Raw genomic sequence first — 21,423 nt, 5'->3', positions numbered from 1 at the left:
CATTAACCCATCCTTCCCCCTCCATGCCCACCTCCTTCCAAATATCCACTTGTTCCTTCCTGAGAGTTTGCTTCTGTACCCATCTTGTCCACTCCGTGCATCTTCCCATACCACTCATTCTTACTCGCATCCCTTGTTTGTCGAAGTGTCCCTTTATTTTGTCCTTCAACACTGGTATTGATGTTTTCCCCCTCTTTCTGCTGTTCCTCTTGTTCTGTTGCTTCCTGATCCATTCTGTGTTGTAACTCGTCCATCACTCTTGACTTTGCATACACACATTAAAAAACCCGAGACAGGTCATGGTCATTCGTGAGAGCAACAAGCCTCTGGGTCAAGGCTCTAAAGGGAACAGCAAATGAATTAACCTGAAGTTTGGCAATGAAGAACAACTACATAAACTCTTTCAGGCAGACATTGTAAATATGTCAGACTTTCTTCGGTGGAATGTCATGCTCCAGGTGGATGAGCAGGTTTTGATTTTACAAGATTGGCAGACAAGGAAACAGTTGCAGCTTGCTTTTCACATGCATTAGAAGCAATATGGCCTATGGTGGAATCATCTGCAATCATAAAATGATTTCACTATGAAAATGGAAACATTGTTGATGTGCTTATATATCATGAACAGAATTGGACCTGAAGTACTGATTTGAGGAACACCAGTTTCCAAAGGAAGAACAGGTGGAAAGGTACCTTTAGGAGCAATATGCTGCTTGTTTAGGCATATAGTGGGGGCAACTTAGCTAAATATAGCATAACAATTGTGCATTTTGTGAGGAAAGCACCAAATTTGGCACACTAGTAGCCTATCATATTATGAACAGATTTGGATATTGGGCCATCTCAAATTTTTGATAGCAGTGGAAAATGGCTGCCACAGCCATCAGCGGCTGAATTTGAGATGGCCCAATATCCAAATCTGTTCATAATATGTTAGGCTACTAGTGTGCCAAATTTGGTGCTTTCCTCACAAAATGCACAATTGTTATGCTAAGTTGCCCCACTAATAGGAAATTGTCCATCCAAGTATGATGTACTGACTAAAGACAAGTCGCAGGGAGTTTTGCAAGGAGAGCTGGATACAAGACCGTAACAAAATATTATTATATATCCAGGGACACAGCCCTTACCTTCCTTGTTATGTTGAAGGCCTTTATCAAGTGGTGAGTCAGGAGCACTGGGTTGGCATGAGGAAGAAACTCTAATTGATAATCTGGGATTAATGATTGGCAAAAAAAAGAGATATCATTTAATTTTGTTGAAATTATTGGCTCCATCATGCTGTTTATAATTAGGAGGAGGCTGTAGATGAAGAGACCTCTCTTGGGGGTGTCCAGTCTATAGATTACTGCATTCATTTATTCATACACAAACTGTGGCTGCATCATTCTCTAGGTGCACAGCTGTGCTGCTGATGCAGTGCCCCATTTCCAGTAACCTGGTACTCATTTTGCCAACTTCAGAAAGATGACAGGCTGAGTAAACCCACCTGGTGTTAATTCAAGACCCAATTATCTTAAAGCAACCACATTAACCATTAAGCCACCAGGATTAGTCGATAGATGAAGATACCTCTCTTGTTTTGTTTTGTTTTGTTTTATCGAATAGACTGACATTTCACAATTTCATTCATATTGTAGGCTGCCAGTAGCAAAGGATATGGTGAAAAATAAAGACAAGCTGCAAAATGACAATAATTAATTGTTCTTCTCATATAAAGCATGTGCCTGCTGGTTTCCATCATTGCTGGCCCAGATCCCTTGTCGACGAGGGCAGGAATTTAGCCAGGAAGCTGACAATAGCTCGTCTACCTTTTATCAAAAGACACTGTGGGATCATTAAAGTCCTCCAGAAAACGCTAACAGACAGGTCCTCGACTTAAAATCCATCCAAGGGACGGCCTGTGAAGCACCAATCCAAGAGTTTAAAATCAGGATGGAAATCAAACCCAGACTTGACAGCTCAAAGGTAAGTGTGCTACCTCTGCACCATCCCATTGGGAGAGAATTATAAATGAAGGAAACAGAGATCTTTGTGAGATGTGTCAGGATCTGCTAACATTGGTAACAGGAGGTTGGAGCATTTGCAGGAGTGTGCTGAGCAGAGAACAAGCCAATTGGTGCAATTATATAGCCAAGCATTTTTCTCCTTGAGCTGCTGTTCCCACTTTGTCTGTGGAATCATGGATTTGTGCAGTCCATTTTGGAACACGTTTAAATGTAAACTACACCATCACAAGCACTCAACCAAGTACAAACTCAATAACCAAAGGTGACTTGGGCAGTAAGTAAGCAAGTAAGTAAGTTTGTTCACCCTGATCCAACTGCTCAATCACACCCTCCCCCCCCCCCCCACCAACAAATAAAATCCACAATGATTATCGTCATTAAAAACAACAATGATATCAGACCAAGCGTGGTTGGAGTGAAGTGGAACGGAAATGCGCTGGTGATAAAATGATTCAAATCGGTGCTTCACAACTTGAGCCTGGTGTTGGCGCAGTGGTTAGGGCAGTGGCTTGGGACCCAAAAGGTCCTGAGTTCAAGCCCCGTTTGGACACTGAATTTACATATATATATATATATATATATATATATATATATATATATAAATATATATATATATATATATATATATATATATAAATATATATATACATACACCAAGTCGAAAACACCAGGGGGTTGACTCAGCCTGCCATCCTTCCGAGGTCGGCGAAATGAGTACCAGTTGTACTACTTAGGTGTATGCCCCGGTTAGAATAGGTGTACCATATCCGTGTGTGTCATAAGAGGCGACCAGGGTTGCGACAGGAAGGGCATCCGGCGTAAAAACCTATGCCAAATCATTATGCGGACAACAAAACGAATTTCCATACCGGATCGGTCAAGGCCCGGGTTACCAACGACCGCCACCGGTACCGGTGGTCAGCAGGGCACCAGTGGAAATTGTGCTAGGCGAAGGAGGAGAAGGAGACGGGGAAGGCGAGTCCGGTGGGAGAGGGGGAAGGGTAGAAGTGTGGAGGTGAGAGTTGGAACTCTGAATGTTGGGACGATGACTGGCAAAGGGCGAGAGTTGGCTGATATGATGGAGAGAAGAAAGGTGGACATACTGTGTGTACAAGAGACCAAGTGGATGGGGAGTAAGGCTAGGAGCATTGGAGGTGGTTTCAAACTGTTCTACCATGGTGTGGATGGGAGGAGAAATGGTGTCGGGGTAATCCTGAAGGAAGATTATGTCAAGAGGGTATTGGAGGTGAGGAGAGTGTCTGACCGAGTGATGAGTGTGAAGTTGGAAATTGAAGGGGTGATGATGAATGTCATCAGTGCATATGCCCCACATATGGGGTGTGAGATGGAGTATAAAGAAGATTTCTGGAGTGAGTTGGATGAAGTGGTGGAGAGTGTATCCAAGGATGAAAGAGTGGTGATTGGAGCAGATTTCAATGGACATGTTGGGGAAGGGAATAAAGAGGATGAGGAGGTGATGGGGAGGTACGGTCTCAACAAGAGAAATGTGGAAGGGCAAATGGTGGTAGAATTTGCAAAAAGAATGGAAATGGCAGTGGTAAATACGTATTTCAAGAAGAAGGAGGAACACAGGGTGACATACAAGAGTGGAGGAAAGTGCACACAGGTGGATTACATCTTAAGTAGGAGATGCAACCTGAAAGAGATGAGTGACTGTAAGGTTGTGGCAGGGGAGAGTGTAGCTCGACAGCATCGATTGGTGGTCTGTAGGATGACTTTAGAGGTGAGGTTGAGGAAGAGAGTGAGGGCTGAACCAAGGACCAGATGGTGGAAGCTGAAGGAGGAAGACTGTTGCGTGAAATTTAGGGAGGAGGTGAGACAGGCGTTGGATGGTGGTAAAGATGGATGGGATGATTGGGCAACGACAGCAGAAGTTGTGAGGGAGATAGCTAGGAAGGTACTTGGTGTGACATCTGGACAGAGGAAGGAAGATAAGGAGACTTGGTGGTGGAATGAGGAAGTACAGGAAAGTATAAGGAAGAAGGGGTTGGCGAAAAAGAAGTGGGATAGTCAGAGAGATGAAGAAAGTAGGCAGGAGTACAAGGAGTGGCGTCGAAAGGCAAAAAGAGAGGTGGCAAAGGCGAAGGAAAAGTCATATGACGAGCTGTATGAGAAGTTGGATACAAAAGAAGGGGAAAAGGATTTATACCGATTGGCAAGACAGAGGGACCGAGCTGGGAAGGATGTGCTGCAGGTTAGGGTGATAAAGGACGCAAATGGGAATGTGCTGACGAGCGAGGAGAGTGTGTTGAGAAGGTGGATTGAGTACTTTGAGGAGCTGATGAATTTAGAAAATGAGAGAGAGAAGGTTGGAAGAGGTGGAGATAGTGAATCTGGAAGTGGGGTGGATCAGTAAGGATGAAGTGAGGACTGCTATGAACAAGATGAAAAGTGGAAAGGTGGTTGGCCCAGATGGTATACCAGTGGAGGCATGGAAGTGCTTAGGAGAGACGGCAGTGGGGTTGTTAACCAGATTGTTTAATAAAGTCTTGGAAAGTGAGAGGATGCCGGAGGAGTGGAGATTAAGTGTACTGGTTCCGATTTTCAAGAATAAGGGTGATGTGCAGAGCTGTGGAAATTACAGAAGGATAAAGTTGTCAAGCCACACCATGAAGGTGTGGGAGAGTAGTGGAAGCTCGGTTGAGAGGAGAGGTGACGATCTGTGAGCAGCAATATGGGTTTATGCCAGGAAAGAGCACCACTGATGCAATGTTTGCTTTGAGAATGTTGATGGAGAAGTATAGGGAAGGCCAGAAGGAGTTACATTGTGTGTTTGTGGATTTAGAGAAAGCTTATGACAGGGTGCCAAGAGAGGAGTTGTGGTATTGTATGAGGAAGTCGGGAGTGGTGCAGAAGTATGTGAGGATCGTGCAGGATATGTATCAGGACAGTGTGACAGTGGTGAGGTGTGCGGTTGGAACGACGGACCGGTTTAAGGTTAAAGTGGGATTGCACCAAGGATCGACTCTGAGCCCTTTCCTGTTTGCAATGGTGATGAACAGGTTGACGGACGAGATCAGACTGGAGTCTCCATGAACTATGATGTTCGCGGATGACATCATGATCTGTAGGGAGAGTAGGGAGCAGGCTGAAGCGAGCCTTGAGAGGTGGAGGTACGCACTGGAGAGAAGGGGAATGATAGTCAGTAGGAGTAAGACGGAGTACATGTGCGTAAATGAGAGGGAGGGTGGTGGTATGGTGCGGTTGCAAGGAGTTGAGGTGGGGAAGGTGGATTGGTTTAAATACTTGGGATCAACTGTCCAAAGTAACGGAGAGTGTGGGAGAGAAGTGAAAAAGAGAGTGCAGGCAGGATGGAGTGGGTGGAGAAGAGTTGCAGGAGTGATTTGTGACAGAAGGGTATCTGCAAGAGTGAAGGGGAAAGTATATAAGACGGTAGTGAGACCAGCTATGTTGTATGGTTTGGAGGCGGTGGCACTAACAAAAAGACAGGAAGCGGAGCTGGAGGTGGCAGAGTTAAAGATGCTGCGATTCTCGTTGGGAGTGACGAGGATGGATAGGATAAGGAATGATTATATTAGAGGGACAGCGCAGGTCGGACGGTTTGGAGACAAAGTGAGAGAGGCGAGATTGAAATGGTTTGGACATGTGCACAGGAGGGAAACGGAGTATACCGGGAGAAGGATGTTGAAGATGGAGCCACCAGGCAGGAGGAGAAGAGGAAGGCCAAAGAAGAGGTTCATGGATGCGGTGAGGGCGGACATGCGGGTGGTTGGAGTGTCAATGGAAGATGTGGAGGATAGAGCGAAATGGAGATGGTTGATCCGCTGTGGCGACCCCTAACGGGAGCAAGCCGAAAGAGGAAGAAGAAGATCGGCGCTTCACAACTTATCATCGCAGGCAAAATCTCAATCTCAGCTTAGACTGAACCGATTGCTTTCAAATTTCGCACAAACACCCCCGTGCCCATTGCGGTGTAATAATATTTTTAAATTAAATTAAACGATCCAATAGTTTTCTTTTAATTTGCTAACAAAAAATCTCCAAAATTTCGTCACAGGGTACATGGCTGGGTGGGTGTGTGTTACGCCGCTACTTTTGAGGCATTTTATCGTGTATACTGTATATCGTGTATTCATTATAATACAAGCAGATAACCCGGTTTCTACCGGACTTCTGTAAGGGAATTAATTTCCATTAGAGTGTGGAATATTTGGGGAGTTTGATAGGCATGTCCTTTGACAGCAAAACAGTCCCTTAACTGTTAGCACTGCTGAGGTTTCTTTGTGAAGTAAATCGACAAAAAAGGTAATTATATGTAGGATGGAATTGACTGAATAGTTTGTGGTTATGTTATTTTTTACTTCCAGTAGATGTGCGAACCAGCAACTCTGAGACTATGCACCGTGTGCGCAACAAAAACGCACAATTTAACTCGAAATTGCATGAATAGGCCTATCGGTATTTGTGGACCTCTGCATGTACTCTCCGGACCCAAGAGCTCTTAAATGAATCTTCCAGCTCTTCCATGAGCCAAGACTATGTATGCAAAAAAGGGTATCATTCAGCATTATACATGCTGTGGTCACGACGTTTACCCCATTCACACACAATTGTGCAACTTGCATTTATCAATAGTAGAAGCACCCGCTCCCAACAGGAGCCATCAAGGGGGTCATGTTATTATATTTATGCCTACTTTACTCCAAGGGGTCCCAGGATAACACACCCAAAAAATGGTTGTGAACGGTTCAGCCATTTTTGCGGTACCTGGGAACAGACAGACAGACAGACAGACAGACAGACAGACAGACAGACAGACAGACAGACAGACAGTGAATTATAGTAAGATACTAGATGACCCGTGAACCTGTTGGGTTCCCGTTCTGACAGCTGTTGATGAAAAAAAATCATTTCAAGAAAAAAAAAGATCGCTCCAGCGAACTATACCGCTGAGGTTGTTTGCATTGATCAAATTCTTCCGAACAGTACTTGATTGAATCGGGAATTGATTTTTTAATAATTTTTCGTTGCTCGATTTGAACGAAACTTGATACTGCACACCGCAGGAGAATAGTGAGTAAGGTCGCCCCCAAATTTTTGCGCTATCGTGCACAGTTTTGGCTGTATTTCGGGAACATACATATATACATTATCCAAACCTCAAAATATGTATGTGTTTCATTACAACCATTGGTTGGACAGCTGTTCTGACTCCACCCACAATTGGAGTCTGACTCCACCCCTGAAAAAACAAATCATTCGTCTGCCATTTTGCTGCTCCTTTAGGCCCAAGACAAATTCAGAAATGTGATGTTCACAATCACCATGCTTTCCCCATAAGTTTTCTCTTTAGTGTGAAAAATACCAAAAGCGACTGTCAAAAAGCATCATCAAATGTCAAAAGGTTGAAGCCCATTGGCATCCCAGGCATTCCGAGGCACAGCTTGTGTAGATCCCAAGCTTCAAGCTCAACAACCAAGTGCCAGCTTGCAGTATCACTCCCTTATGAGCCAGTGGAATTGGAATCTATCCAAGTGATATAAACACAATGTATTATATATGCGCATAACCAATAGCCATGTTTTGGCTTCATTATATAACCCGAGCTGTTGTTTTTGAGATGGGGAGGAATCAAGCCAGTGTTCTGTACCTATACACCGCCTGCATTTTTTTCATTTTTTAATTTGGAGAAACGAGGCTGTGCTGATTCACCGTATGTTTGTGCATTTCGCATTAACTTCTGAAGCACATAATAGAAATCCTGCCTAATGTTTTGACGTTCTAAATACTAACGCACTAAATACTAAATACTACGTTCTAAAAATTTCTATGTTATAAATACTAAATACTACGTTCCAAAACTTACTACGTTGTAAATACTAAATACTACGTTCTAAAAATTACTATGTTCAAAATACTAAGTTCTAAAAATTACTACATTCTAAATAATACATTCTAAAAATTACTACGTTCTAAAAATTACTACATTCTAAAAATTACTGCATTCTAAATACTACGTTCTAAATACTAAATACTACGTTCTAAATACTAAATACTACGTTCTAAAAATTACTACGTTCTAAATACTACATTCTAAAAATACTAAATACTAAATACTACGTTCTAAAAATTACTACGTTCTAAAAATTACTACATTCTAAATACTAAATACCACGTTCTAAAAATTACTACGTTCTAAATACTAAATATTACGTTCTAAAAATTACTACGTTCTAAATACTAAATACTACGTTCTAAAAATTACTACATTCTAAATACTACGTTCTAAAAATTACTACGTTCTAAATACTAAATACTAAGTTCTAAAAACTAAATACTAAGTTCTAAAAATTACGACGTTCTAAATACTAAATACTACGTTCAAAATACTAACCTAATCCTGCTGTTCATGTTTAGAATCGCGTTTCAATCCATCCTCGTTTCCCATTCTCTTATTGCAAATAATTCATCGGACGCAATCCATATAACTTTGTGTGTGTTGTAATCCTCTGTGTTGTGTTGATTTTTATCCACCCGACATTTTGACGGGCTTTTCCACTAGTATCAGTAAATATGATATATGACTTAAATCACTGCAGCATGGCTTTTATAAATAACGAGCAGGGATTCCCAGCATTGCCCAGTGCTGTTATAATCCTGTTGGTATTTTTAAGAAATAATTTTGGGTTTTTTTTCTCTATTTTTTGTCGGGGGCCTAAAACACTTTCCTACCACCCACCAAGGAATGAAGCCAGGGATCATTTAACATTACCTTTCACATAGCTATAAAGGGTTAGGCATTATAGAGCAATAAATGAAAAAAATCAAAAGCCAGTCGCCGACTGGGAATCCTCCATCATGCTAAGTCCTTCCTCGGCCCTCTTGAGCTCCTGACCACTTACAAAGCTTTTGTCCGTAGCCTGATGGAGTACTGCTCTCCCCTCTGGGCTGGTGCTCCTGCCTCCCACCTTTCTCGGCTTCACGCTGTCGAAACCAGGGCATTTAAGATCATCGGCATCTCCCGCAATGAAGCTGAGTCTTTGGGCCTCTCACTCAATCACCGCAGGTTGGTCGGTGGTCTTTCTGTCTTCTACCGACTCCTCTCCAGCCTTGCCCCCCTGCTCTCTCTGCGATTTGTCCCCACCACATTTCCACAGGGCGCTCAAGGTCCGCCAACAACCCCCTTCTGGTAAAACTACCAAAATCACGAATCACTGCTCATCTTCACTCTTTCATTCCTCTTTTTTCCCGCCTTTGGAATAAACTACCTCACTCTATTCTTTCCCATTCTTCCCTCCAGGCTTTCAAAACAGCTGTTCACCACCACCTCTTATCTTCCCACATCCAAATCCTCGATCTTTTCTACCCCCGATAATCCACCCAAGCCCACTTCCTTCATTTCTCCTGCTTTCCTTCCTGAAAGTCCCTGAAATGTCCATCTTCTCTTCGCCATGTTCCCCGTCCCATCCCCATCCCTCTCCCTTCCACAGTTCACCTAATGTGTCTGTTCCCCACTGTTTTGTCCCTTCCACTCCCGCCCCTCTTGTCTCATGCCTCCTTGCTGTGAGTTGTGTGTTAGCTCTCATACGAGCCTCGACCAAGGTATACAAAAAAAAAAAAAAATCCCCAAAAATCCAACTATTATTTTCAAAAATTTCAAAAAGGTTTTGTGCCCAACACACTCCCCAGCACTCACTGAAGAATCTCTGAAATTTTGACGAAGATCTGTTTGGCCATCTCTGAGGTGACACACAGACAGACAGACAGACCTCTCTCTTATAGTATAGACTAGCAGAACCTATTCATCACTTCGCTGACAGACCAATATTAGTCATCCTATTTGCCAAAAATTGCTATCTTGGTCACTTTGGCATCACTTTGCAGACTAAAAACAGCCTCTGAGGCCGTGACCACATTGCCCATGTTACTTTCCTCACAAAGTTGTATCTACACCCTGAGTTTGGAGTGTGTAGCTTCCAACTCCTTTCACCCCACCCCCGCTCCCCCTCACCCTGGCTGCACATCCCTTGCTGTGAGAAATGTTTCCCTCACACGATGTGCTCGGCTCCGTCTAGTTATTATTTTGGCCACTTTGACAGGCCCTCCATTTTTGGTGAGAAGAAGAAAGGAAGACAAATTTACCTGTGCACAGAGTGCTTTAACCCCACCCCCCAGCTCCCCTCCCCATTTTCACATGCCACCCCCCCCCCGTTCATCCTGATGTCCCTTCCTGATAGAAATGTCGTGTCTCACACATGATGACAGACTTTGACAAGCCCCTCCATTTTTGGGGGGGGTGGGGGAAGGAGGACAAATTTACCAGTGTGAAGAGTGCTTTCACCTCAGCATTTCCCAATTAAGAAAAGGAAATTATAATACCCTCTGCCACCACCTCTATGTTGTTGTTGTTGTTGGAAGCTGTGAGGTCACGAGTCACACAACGTCACGCGTTACGTATCGAGTGTGAAGCTGTGAGGAAATCTGGGCGTTTCCCCGTGTCTTCCTAATGTGATCAGATATCACCTTGATTGAGTGAATTAAAGCCTCTATCGTGAAATCGGCTTGTTTCTATTCTACAACACTGTCCAACTCACAATCCCGTGAGATATGCAGAAAAAAATAGATTTGTGACGATGACCAAGTCATGGCCTGTAACGGTCGCTTGTCGAACTCGCAATCCCATGAGATATGTGGAACAGATATGTGACCATGGGCAGGTAATAGCCCATCGTGGTCGCCTGTCCAACTCACAATCCTGCAAGATATGCAGAAAAGAAATGTGACAATAAACGACCCACAACCAATTCTCTTCTTTCTGATTCTTACGCAAACATCGTTAAAAGTAAATAATGACCTCGGCCAAATTTCTCATGGCATGGGTTTAAATGCGGCAAAAGAGACTGCCACATAGTTACTTGGGCGGTGTATAAGTTAACAGACCGCTGCCTCAATCACTGAGGCTGATATTCACAAGGCCGGTGGGTAACACATATCGGCTCAAAATCCTTTTGACTGTTGCTTTGGTAGTTTTACAATTAAGAGAAAATGTATAGGGATGGACATCTTTGACAATATGACAGCTCCGAGACATCTTTGGCTTCGCTTAGCTGCAAACACCAACATGGTGGCTGCAAGACTGTTCATGAAATCGGAAATCGTGGGTGGAGTCAGGCAAATTGTCCAAACAATGGGTGGAATGGAATTGTTACAGACACACATGGACGACAGGCATATTATTGTCATTAAGATAATTTCATTGTCAAAATGCCTTGACTTGTGTCGAATTGGACTGACAAGATTATGTCTTTTTATATACACTGTCGATGCTCGTATAAGAGCTAACACACAGAACATATAACAAGGGGAGCAGGAGACAAGAGGGGCGGGAGAGAGAAACACAAAACAGTGGGGAACAGAGACATGAAGAGAACTGTGGAAGGGAGAAGGATGGGGTGGGGTACACGGAGTAAACAAGACGGACATTACAGGGACTTTCCGGTCCTTACACAACAAGGACTTTCAGGAAGGAAAGCAGGGAATTTGAAGGAGGTGGGTTTAGGGTGGATTAACGGGTGTAGAAAAGATCGTGGTTTTGGATGGAGGAAGATAAGAAATGGTGGTGAACAGCTGTTTTGAAGACCTGGAGGAAAGAGTGGGATTGAAGAGAGTGTGGGAGTTTGTTCCAAAGGCGGAAAAAAGAGGAATGAAACAATGAAGGTGAGCAGTGATTCTTGATTTTGGTAGTTTTACCCAAAGGTGGTTGCTGGTAGACTTTGAGCGCCCTGTGGAAATATTGGGGGGACAGATCGCACACAGAGCAGGGGGAGGGGGGGGTGAGGCTGGAGAAGAGACAGTAGAAGACAGAAAGACCACTGAACAGAGACCCAAAGTGAGAGTGAGAGACCCAAAGACTCAGCTAAATTGAGAGAGATACCAATGATCTGAAATGCCTTGGTTTCCACACCTGAAGCCGGAAAAGGTGAGAGGTAGGAGCACCAGCCCAGAGGGGAGAGTAGTACTCCATCAGGTTAGAATGAAAGCTTTGTATGTGGTCAGGAGTTCAGATGTGCCAAGGAAAGGACTTTCCACAACAGAGGATACCCAGTCAGCGACTGGCTTTGGAGGCCAGCTTGGAAATGTGGCTTTCCCAGGAAAGATCATGGCAGATAGTGAGACCCAGAAGCTTGAATGAAAGGATTTGTTCAAGGGGATTGTTGAGAAAGTATATTGGGAAAGGGGGGGGGGGTTCCCAACGGTCCTTTCGGAGAGACATAGTGAGAGTGTGAGATTTGTCAGGATTGAAAGACATGTCTCACGTGTTGGACCAGATCTGCAGAGAGTGAAGAGGCTGCTGCTTGCCAATCTGAGGGATGACAGATGGTTCGGCAGAGGGTGGAGTCATCAGCAAAGAGATAAAGATGTCTGTTGACATGTAAAACACAAGGATACAAAGACAAAATAAAGATTGCAGACCCACGCCAGGACTTGTTTTGTGTGGTGTTTGTGTAGCTTTATGTGGTGTATTTTGTGTGGTCTTTGCTTACTGGTGTGTTACGTAATTAATAAGACATAACAAGAACTGCCACTTTATAACTGCTGGCAGTGATGACCGTGTACCAAGAAGTCCCGCTTTCATGCAACCCCTCTTTGATCGGACACCTGACCTTGACCAATGGCGTTTATCATTATTCAATTGAATTCAGAATGGGATTAAAATATATTCAATTCAAATCAAATGGAAGACCAAATCGGTGCAGTCCTGCATTGGAGTTATCAGAAGGAGCCCAAACAAACAAAAAGAAAAGACGAAGTCATCAGGAGGAACCTGGATAGGATTCACATTTCAGCTGCTACTCCTCTACCATCAAACCCATTCAGGCACAGCCAAGTAAGTCTTATTCAAAAAAAATAAAAATCAAAAAGAACCCAGATCAAAAAATGAAATATGTCTGGCTGCCACACCATGCATCCAAACAGGTTGAAATTTAAAACATATATTCCACATCACTATTATATCATAATTTTGAAGTTTCACGTCGATTGATTGAGTGGTTCAAGAGAAAGATTTTTAAAAGATTTTTGTTCAATCCAATATGGGTGACAGACGAAATGACATCAATTGTTTGAGAATACCCTGGTATCCCTAAGGCTTGGAGAACATCTGTGTGAAGTTTCCCCTCGATCTGTCCAGCCGTTCTGGGGAAGAAGATATTTTATTGGTATTAGGGTAAATACCATATGGCTGCCATACCATGTGACCTATGACGTCATATGTGGGAACCTTTTGTTGCTCATCTATAGGCGGTCAGAGGTGTAAAGTTTCGTCTTGAACTGTTCTGCCACGTCAGAGAAGATTTTGGAAGGTTTAAAAAAACAAAAAACAATATGGCTGCCGAATCATGTGACCGATGACGTCCTCTATTTTTTTTTCTGTGGACCATTTTATCCCAAGATGACCCTCATAAATTTTTATACTGACCAGATGCATAATTCTACATATGCAATTCAAAGTCATAACGAAGGCACCTATGACATCATAAAAAAATAAATCCACACATTCCCCATGAGGAGTACATGTCATGTGCCAAGTTTCAATTTTTTCCTTGGTGCAGTTTCAGAGATAAAGAGGTCCAAATTTTCCCGTTTTTCCAACATGGCTGCCACACCACGTGACATATGACATCATAATTATCAAAAAAACATTCTACACAAGTAGTTGTTCCTATAATGAAAATTTCTCAATCCGACAAGCTTTTGTGGAGAAAAACACTAAAGTTCTGTGCGGACAAACAAACAATCAAGAAAAAGATGTCATGCAGAGCACGATACTTGCAAAATCCACCCCCCCCCTTCTCCAAAGATTGCCATGGATACATCAAATTGTCCATTTCATTGAGATTAAAATTGACAATCTTAATCAAAGCTCAGGTCAATCGGATGAAAATTGACGATTTTTCAGATGAAATTTGATTTTAGAAGTTTGACCTTTTGATCTCAAAAATAATTGGTTTCCCAATTCAATGATGTACCATGCAATTGCTGATAAATTTTCAAGTCAATCAGATGAAAACTGACGACTTTTCAGATAAAAATGCATGATTTTATCAGTTTTGACCTTGAGTTGACCTTTGACCTCAAAAAATAATTGCTTTCCCAATCCAATGATGGAATGATGTAAATCTTGGGTTTCCCAATCCAATGATGCATATCTTGTTCAAATTTCAATTCAATCGGATGAAAAATGATGATTTTAGAAATTCGACCTCAAGATGACCTTTGATCTTTGACCACAAAATCAATAGGATTCTCAGTTGAGACTACCTTTAACACTTGGTAAAGTTTCATGACGATTGACTTGAAATAGAATTGTGACATGTAGGCGATTGACAGATAAACAGAGAGAATAACAAGAAGACGACGTCGTGCAGAGCACGATACCTTGCAAAATCCAGCAAACAAATTTGATCTCAAAAATAATTGGTGGTTGAATGCAATGACCAAATATGCAACTCCTCTTCAAATTTCAAGTCAATCAGATGAAAATTTAGGATTTTAGAAATACCTCTTTAGTTGTTGACCTTTGGCCAATGTTGACCTTTTGGTCCATGTTGACCTCAAACATAATTGTACAGTTGAATTCAGAGACCTGAAATATAAATTGACTTAAAATTACAAGTCAATCGGATGAAAATTGAGGATTTTAGAAATCCCACCTGAGTTGTTGACCTTTGGCCTATGTTGACCTTTAGACCTCAAAAAACAATATGCCTCTTCCTTATGACCAACTCGACCATGTGGTGAAGTTTCGTGAAGATCAGTTTTAAATTGTGACATGTAGGTGATAAACAGACAGACACACAAACAAAGACAATAACAAAAACGACTGACCGATATACTTGAAAAAATTTCAATTTTGCAAGTAACAAATGGCCCCAAATACAATACCTTCTCCTCCGGCGAGGTTAAAAATGGCACAGGCAAAAAATGATGGCGAATATGACTCATGAATCCAGTGACATGAATTAAAGAAGAAAACGAAGCCTGTACAGGTAAACAAACAAGACCAAATTAATTAAGGGAGCTCACTTGAGTGAACAAAAACTTGCTAAATCAGGAATGTTAGCACGAGCTGTTGGAAACTTTTCACTCAACTGATCATGGACACATTAAATGTTCAAATGGAATTATTTTTCCAGTGACTCCAGTCAACTACAATTATCAGGTACTTCTGTAGCCATACAGAATCGTCCATAACAGGTGAAGGTTCCCCATTAAAATATGTGAAACATAGAAATTTCAAACATATGCCATAACACTTAGTCCCTCATAAACGAATGGGTCTCATTGTTGAATCCCTCATAACCAAAGCTGACCAAGTTGCCATAAAAGGCACTCACTCTCATTTCTGCACGGAATGTTCACATGCATATGGACCCAGGCATTCCATTCACAATAAATGCACTAAAGAGCTACAATTCTCATTTGTTGCTGACAAATGTCTAACATGCATGCACTATGTTTGTATGCAATGTCTGTATATACATATATACCCCCTGCAGATATTTCATCATTGTCAACACCTAAAATGCCTTTAACTTGCTCATACAAATAATATTGACGATGTTCACAATTCAATTGATGATACTAATTAACAATGGTCATGCATGCAGTCCTCTTTATGACACATCCACACAACTTACATCACATGCAATCATTAGATTGCAAGTTTGCAAATTGGCATGACTACTCTGCCCACTTAGTCACAAAAAGTAATTACATCAAATAATCAAACAAAATGAACAAGCATTGCATATTTCACATGACCATTTTATTGGTCAATTTGGCATCACGGCGCCACAGCACCAGCTCATATGCCTGAGTTAGAACTTTCTTTACCACTTAATTAATTTAATCTTCTTTGTTTTTTCCTGTACAGGCTTTGCTTTCTTGTTTCATTCAATACCTCCGCCACCAAAGGTGGACGGAGATTATGTTTTCACCCGTCTGTTTGTTTGCTTGTCTGTTTGCGCAGGAGATCTCAAAAAAGTTGTGGACGGATTCGGCCGAAATTTGGTGGACTGGTTGGGTGTGTTACAAGGAAGAATTGTTTCAATATTGGTGAAGATCCGGATCTGGATGAGATAATCGTTTAATTTTTTTTGAGTGATTCTTCACTCTTGAGAGATCGGGCCAAAAACGATATACAGAATGATATTTCAAAAAAGTTGTGGACAGATGATGACAAAACTTGGTGGATGAGTTGGTTTGGTGACAAGAACAAGCCGATTCGATTTTGGTGTGTGACAATGATGAACCCGGCCTATCAGTGCGATACAAATCGTAAACTGTTCATCCTGGGGAGGAATGCGCTCCACTGAGTCCCGTTATAGTTTTGCATGACTCAAGAGTCATATTAGCTCACATTTTTTAACCGATGGAATTTTTTGCACTTGTAATCATTATTCAACGCCGAGTTTGAATCCCACATACACTTTTGTTGATCTGTCTGTCATCTTGTTATTCGTGCACATTGATATCCCCGCATGTCCTTCTTATTCCTGGAATATATAAAAGCTCTTAGTGGAGCCTTAGATGCTGTTTACAAAAGAGTGTTATTAATTATAATTAATTATAAATGTTTTATACGAACCAGCTGCTTTTAATTATGTTGCTTTTCTCTGTTACAGGGTGAAAAGCAACATAATAGGACATTTAACCAAATGCCATGTTTGAACCGAGAACGTGTACTTGTAACATGCATAATTATCAGTCGTTATAAATGTTTGGTGGAATCCTTTTGGTGTTCTGTCTTTAAGGGTCAACAATGTTGTTCTTGTATTAAAGGAAAGATAAGCTCAATAGTAATAATTATAATGCCATTCCACTCCGACGCAGGTTACCCCGAATGGTTATTACCCGAGTACACTGGTACTCATTTCGCCGACGTCGGAAGGATGACAAGCCGAGTCAACCCCACCTGGTGTTAATTCAATGACGACAGGGGCTCAAACTCAGGACCCTGAGGTCCCAAGCGAGCTCAATGAAGCTCAGAAATAAATTTATATTTTTATTTATTTATCAGAATTGGATAAAGAAATCCTTCTGTTCCATTTGCTGCCACTGACCGACCACTGACCATTTGCTGCCATTGACCTTGATGACAGTACACTCCAACATGTCGTTGTCATGACTGAAACAACAGGAGCAATAGTCCAAAAAAACTATTGGTCACCATTTATCTGTCAGGATAACTTCAAAGAGGTTTGCATGCTCACCTTGAAGCTGTCTATCCTGGGTTCGAATGTCGTCCCAACTTTAAACTGTCACCCCGATGTTTTGAATGTACAGGCATCAATGTGTGTGCCATCCCAAGGATGGGTACGTTAACCCGGAGGACCTGTCTGGCAGCACTGATGGATGTTAAACAGAGGTTAAACCACCATAACATTGGTGAATGTTAAACACCCCACGGTGTTTTCATGCAGAGTCAGAGAATTATCACCAGCTCGATGAACAAATCCCAAATTTCTGCCACATTCTGTCGAACTTCAGGCCTGACCATCCTGGTCATAAAAGACTTGGCTAAAGACTTTCCCCTGCCAACCCCACAAGAACGTGGGTATAATTGGGACCATTATAATAGGAGTCGTAGTATATTGTGATGGTTATGAACCCGGGGAGGACGGCTCCAAACCCCGTGAGGCCAAAGCGCATTCACATACTGTAGGTTGAAAGTTAGTGATGTCATAGTACTGTATTCTGTTTAGCAATTAAGTTATATCATGTTCATGGGGATAGATGTGCATTACGAATGTAAGTTAGACTAAGTTTATGTTCTTACACTGTTCAACCTTCACATCTCGCACTATTTCTCACCAAACGTATTTGAACTTGCATCCCAACATCCACACGTCCCTTCATTTAGCAAGGAAATTGTGGAGATTAGCACAAGCTCAGGGAAAGCCTCACACAGAAACCATCCATCAAATTTGGCAGGTGGACACTAATCAACAAGTCTCCTCCCCTTTCTCGGAAATTAAGCCCTGCAAGCGCCTGTTCCACCAATCAGGCGCTGTCGTTGGGTCGGAGAATGGGACCTCACCAATCACCACCCGGGGGGTGGGGGGGGGGCTGACCACTCCTGCAAGACCTGTGCCAATGAGGAGCCATGGAGCAGAGGTGTGAGGGAGAGGCAAGGCAAGGCAATAAAGGAGGGAACGCACAAACTTACGAGCAGACTTCAGGGTTTTTCACAAAGCAAAGTTGGGGATTTCACGATTAGAGACTTGGGGGGTTCTCACAGTACTTTTCCTCCCACCGCACCTCTTCCACACATACACAAATCTTTTTCTGACACTTCTTCACTTTTCCAACTTTCTTTCTTTCATTTATTGATGCCCTTTCTGACTCTTTCCTTTCATTTCTTACAGACTTTCCGGGGCTTTTACATTCATCGACGCACACCTTTCACATAACCCGGCTGTCACCGCACTGCCACGAAGCTACCGCCTCCCCTCACATCATGGCACGAGATACCCCCAGCCACGCAGTCCATCGTGTTCGGACAGAGACCATCCAGCGACCCCCATATGACCAGGGCACTGGTCGGAGCAGAGGAAGGAGACCAGGAGGGAGTACGTGGAAGGCAATCCCAAACCGCCAAACCATGGGCGATCGCAGGTTCAACCAGGGTTCTGAAAGATGTGCCAGGGTGCATTAAAGACCCCACACTTCTCTTTCTCACCATCATTGTGCACCTCTCTTTTCTTTATTTGAGTGTCTGGATCTATTTATTTTAAAAGTGATAGGTCATTGTTGTAAGGCATCTGAGGGTGGGTTTAACATTTTGGCATAAATGGGAATATAGATATGCTGTAAATTTATGAATATGGAATTCCTTGCCCTTTTCTGAATTTTCCCACCATTTCTCCATTAGAATTCCCCAACCGCAATTTCTCCTGCCAATTTCCCGCTCTATTGCTTGTATGTAATAAATTAACGAAAGTTTATTTTATGTCTTGACTTATCCTGCTCGGGTTTGATGATCTGAGATAGCACTTCTGGGGCAAATGGTTCAAGTGAATAATTGAAATGATAAACGATAGAATGCGACACGTAGCATTGGTTCGCTCGGCCAATTAGTAGCCGTTACGCAATAGTCAGCATGGTTCCCCATTGCCTTCATTCATCTCACAGGTACGAGAAACCGACCCTGACCTTGAAGATCCGGCCCGAGGTGAATGCTGTCGATGGTGTCCTTGGTCTTTTCATAGACACACTGGGCTATCGGAGTTATCCACCAACGCGGTCATAACAATATTCAGCCAAAGTTTGGACTTGAAAAACTCGAAGTGATTGCCACACACCAAGACAGGATTTTTCAAGGCTTTTTCTTTTAATATATATATATATATATATATATATATATATATATATATATATATATATATATATATATATATACATATATATACACACACACATCTTGGCCTGGCTTGAGAATAGAAGATAGTAAAGACGTAACAGACAGAACTCCTGTTTGTCAACCTCGATATATAAATTACAGTTGCAAGGCTTGTGCATTATCATTTCATTTTGGGCATTAACTACAAACTACAATCTCATATTATTATGTTCATATTATCTTCGTGATTAACCACACTACTATGCTACATCAACTGTATTTAGTGGATTTATCGACTCACCTCTGCCCTTCGATGTTTCATGCATGCTGCTCTCAGCTTTGCCTTTCATTTCAGGCATTGGCAGAGGAACATTTGGAACAGCTTCAGAATGAAGCGGGGGCTGTGCCTGAGAATAGCCATAAAAACACCATTTTTCATTTGATCTCATTCATACTAGTCTTTGAAGAAGTGCAGTCAGCATAGTTTGGGGTGAGACTTCACCTCAAACACCTAGCTGGGACAGTAATGCATCCACACTTGCCACAGAGCACTGTCCCCCAGAAAACTAACAAAACATGCCACGGCCCTTTCTCAAGCAGCTGTAACAATCAAAGGCAGTGCAATATACGTACTCATATTCAAAATATCTTGTATACACTACTACCTCTTCAAACCATTCTGCAGCCAACATGTCAACCAGCAGTGAAGGAAGTGTTAAGATGATGTCAAACCTGTTCTGAAAGTGACCTCTGGATCATGAGTATGTCTATTCACATTGTGACAAAATTTGAATTTTCCTTTCCAGCAATGACTTGCTTAACGATGTTGGCCTTAAAACTACCGGTACATGAAAGATAGTTTGGGCAGGAATCCCTTCATGTGACCTGCTGTCACCTTCACACTACCATCATTTAACGTCCATAGGTCAATGGTGTTGATGAAAAGGCAACTTAGGCCAAGCCTAGCAGTGACACGAGAATGCAGGTCAGCTTGGGTCATATGGAAAAGCAGTTAATATAGGTGCCTGAGTTTTAGCTATGAATGCATTACATGTTTGCATTAATCTGCTGCTGAATGAACTTGTTTCTGATCAACTGCACTCCTTTTCTCAATATTTCTGTCGTTTTTTTGAGAGAGGTTGTGGGATTGCACAATGTACAATGCAATACGAGTTACATTTCCATGGTAGATAAAAAAAAAAATGGGTTAGCTTATAAGGAGAGCAATTCATTGTTAGCACGATAACTTCCAGGAACGACAGAATGGCTCAGATGTAGTGCCTTTGAGTGTCGTCATCGAGGTTTGATTCCCAAACGGATGACAAACTGCCATCCTGGTGTTTTGCAGGCAGGACATTGATTAATGAGTGCGCCGTCCTTAGAAAGGGATGCAAAGTTGGCTTTCTTGTCTGAAAGTGTAATGTACTCAATGAACAGGGACGAAGACTGAAGTGGAAATAATAGGTTTGATCTGGATACGGGCACAGCACAGCACCGCATCGGAACATGGGCAGGACACATGACTCCCCTTCACCGCACCCCGGTGCACCCATGTATGCATGCATTAGTAGAAACTATTGATTCATCACATCTCCCCCCCCCCTCCTTGTTTTATTTTTTTTTTACAAATCAAGATGCTCAGGAGGCTTACAGACACAAGCTGACCTTCTAAGGCAGGGGTTCCCAACCTGTGGTACGCGTACCACAGGTGGTACATTTGGACTTTCTCGGTGGTACGCGGCGTGGTACGCGGCAGCGTGCTTTTTTTTTCTTCTCTCTCATGCAGCTTGTGCAAAATAATTAAATTTATATCGAAAGCGGCTGTACACTGACAACTGTTTATCGGCCATTGTGCACAAGTCTTATTATTCGTTTTGTCTCTACACGCCACATTGTCATCATTGCTTATTGTCCGGCTTATTGTTACCGGTACCGTTCACCAGCATCATGTCAATGCGAAAATATTCGGAGAGTTATCTCAAGTGAGGCTTCACTTCCATCCAAAAAGGTGAATTAGAAGCTCCACAG

General features: G+C 42.4%; 1 long non-coding RNA gene across 1 annotated transcript in view; it reads right to left on the bottom strand.

The window, feature by feature from the left end:
* LOC147010788 (uncharacterized) overlaps positions 1–15,004 on the bottom strand; it is a 175,745-nt gene extending 160,741 nt beyond the window's left edge. Inside the window, exon 1 of the long non-coding RNA XR_015052221.1 lies at positions 14,937–15,004. This is a non-coding gene — a long non-coding RNA (uncharacterized LOC147010788). The remainder of the gene's footprint in view (positions 1–14,936) is intronic.
* Positions 15,005–21,423: the final 6,419 nt, after the last annotated feature.

Source organism: Eptatretus burgeri, chromosome 16, assembly GCF_056783735.1.
Source record: "Eptatretus burgeri isolate ZD-2024b chromosome 16, Ebu_testis_v1, whole genome shotgun sequence".
Taxonomy (NCBI): domain Eukaryota; kingdom Metazoa; phylum Chordata; class Myxini; order Myxiniformes; family Myxinidae; genus Eptatretus; species Eptatretus burgeri.
Note: the sequence above shows the minus strand (reverse complement) of the source record. Positions and strands in the feature narration are given on the sequence as shown.